Source organism: Octodon degus, unplaced genomic scaffold (assembly GCF_000260255.1).
Source record: "Octodon degus isolate 3935 unplaced genomic scaffold, OctDeg1.0 scaffold00104, whole genome shotgun sequence".
NCBI classification, from domain to species: Eukaryota; Metazoa; Chordata; class Mammalia; order Rodentia; family Octodontidae; genus Octodon; species Octodon degus.
Window position 1 is genome coordinate 4,743,386 of NW_004524680.1, and position 2,092 is coordinate 4,745,477.

The 2,092-nt window shown below is 48.5% G+C and overlaps 1 long non-coding RNA gene across 1 annotated transcript in view; it reads right to left on the reverse strand.

Moving 5' to 3' along the window:
- Positions 1-2,092, reverse strand: part of LOC111818835 — a 16,586-nt gene that overhangs the window by 522 nt on the left and 13,972 nt on the right. Inside the window, exon 2 of the long non-coding RNA XR_002822719.1 lies at positions 479-572. This is a non-coding gene — a long non-coding RNA (uncharacterized LOC111818835). The remainder of the gene's footprint in view (positions 1-478; positions 573-2,092) is intronic.

Here is a 2,092-nt window from a genome sequence, read left to right on the forward strand (position 1 = left end):
CAAATAAATGAAAATTATTTAAAAAAAAAAAAAAAGACTAGCTCCTTGGAGCACAGTGAGATCCAACTGGGAGCTCCTCTTGCTCTCTAGGCTGGCTTGGGGATGCCCCAGGCAGCCACGTTGGGTGCTGCTGAGCTCTGTATGGGAAGCTCATCCCTCTAAGAAAGGTTGACCACTCCTGAGAGTCCAGCATCCTCCTGGATTTCTCAAGACACTGTCTCTGTCTGTCCCTGACCAGGAATTGCCTCCTCCGGACTCCCCCTCAGGTCTCTTGGTCTTTAGCTCTTTCAGGGAAGCCCTTCCCCCTCTTGTCACTCTCCCTGCTCATGAATACCCTCCAAACTGACCTTCAGGCCCTTGATTACACTGAAAATACCCAGATGCTCTAATTTCTGCCCTTGCAAATAAGTGACCCTGATCAACTCCACATGAATTCAAATCCTGCCCAAGACAGTGAGAGTCTTAGAATGATACTCACATCTAGAAGGAGCCTTGGTGACATTGGTTCCCACCCCTGGGAGTGCTATGACCAGGAGTAAGGCAAAAGGAAGCAGGATTCCTACAGGAACAGCCTAGCGGAAAGAGACCCACAGCTCATCAGAGGGCATGGCCTCTCAATAGTTTCATTCCCCAAGGGTCATCCACAGGAAGTCTCCCCTCCTTGCCCACTTGTGGGACCCTCCTCCACTGAAAAATGGACCCTATCATGGGAATCAAAAATGTTCTACAACAGAGAAACAAAATATGTGATAATTTGAAATTCCCTTGAATGTATTAACAGGCAACTTGACATTGCAAGGGAGAAGGTTAGAAAACATGAAGACCCGGAAAGAGAAAAATGAAACAGAATGATTAGAATCTGGAAAAGGAGAGGCATGGGTTGGGCAAATTCGTGGTGTTCCTGGAACTGCAGTTCCACAAGGAGAGACAAGGAAATGGAGGGAGGGACTGTCTGAAAAGTCCTTGGTAGAGACATGTTCCCATACCAAGGAAAGGAATCACTCCACAAACAGCAAGTTCAGTCAGCTCAAGGCAGAACAACTATGAGGGAATCCAATCTGAGGCATATCACAGGTAAACCACCGAGAACCACTTGCGGAAAGTGGAAACCTTGCAGGCAGGGTGACACACATCTATCAGGCCAGCACCCTGAGGTGCTGAAGCAGGACCAAGAGGCTCTGCCCACCTTGAAGAAGACATCAATGCCCAGTCTCAAAAAATCATGAGGGCAGAGGCTCTCAGGAAAAAAAAAGAATGAGAGAGAGAGGAAGGGAGGGAGGGGAGAGAGAGAGAGAGAGAGAGAGAGAGAGAGAGAGAGAGAGAGAGAGAGAAATTCCGAGAGGCCGCCAGAAGTGAACACAAGGGAGCCCTTCTATAGCAATAATGATTTTCTAGTTTCTAGTTTCATTTTACACAATGAAAAAGTGAAAACCAAAAGAGCAATGGCTACAAACTGGAGAAGAAAGCAGGAATTTGCAAGGAAGCATTCTGTGCTCCAGGAGTGAAAATACACCTCAAAAATGAAGGCCAAGTAGAAGCAAGCGACCAAAACTGCTGGCAAGTATAGTTCCTAGCAGACCTGCTCTGAGAACATGGGAGTGTCGGGGGGCGCACTTGCAGTGCCTCAAGAAAGAAGAGCTAAGGCAGCAGCATCCACAGCACAGGAGGCTGTAGAATATAAGGCAGGAACTGAGATGGGGTGGGGCAGTGGGGTGGGGTGACGAGGGGGCAGAGATGAGGAGGGGGCAGGGATGAGCAGGGGAACGGGAAGGGGGGACAAGGCAATGTGGAGTGAGACACCAGGCCAGGGGCCAGGAGAATGAGGGAAGGGGTGAGGGGCGGGACGGGGCGGACCTGGTTCCTTGGACCCTAAGGCTGGACAAGAGGGTTAAGGTGAGAGGCTGCTAAGAGCCCCAAACTTAAGGTCCAAGCCTTAAATCCAGCTGTTGCCTTTTAGGCTTTTTTTTTTTTTTTTTTTTTTTTTCCTGAAGGAAATCGAGAGGGTGTTTCAGAACAGAAAGTAAATTTTGGGACTCTAGAGTACATTTTCTCATTAGACAGACCTTACACCAGATATCACTCAGCAAAAGGA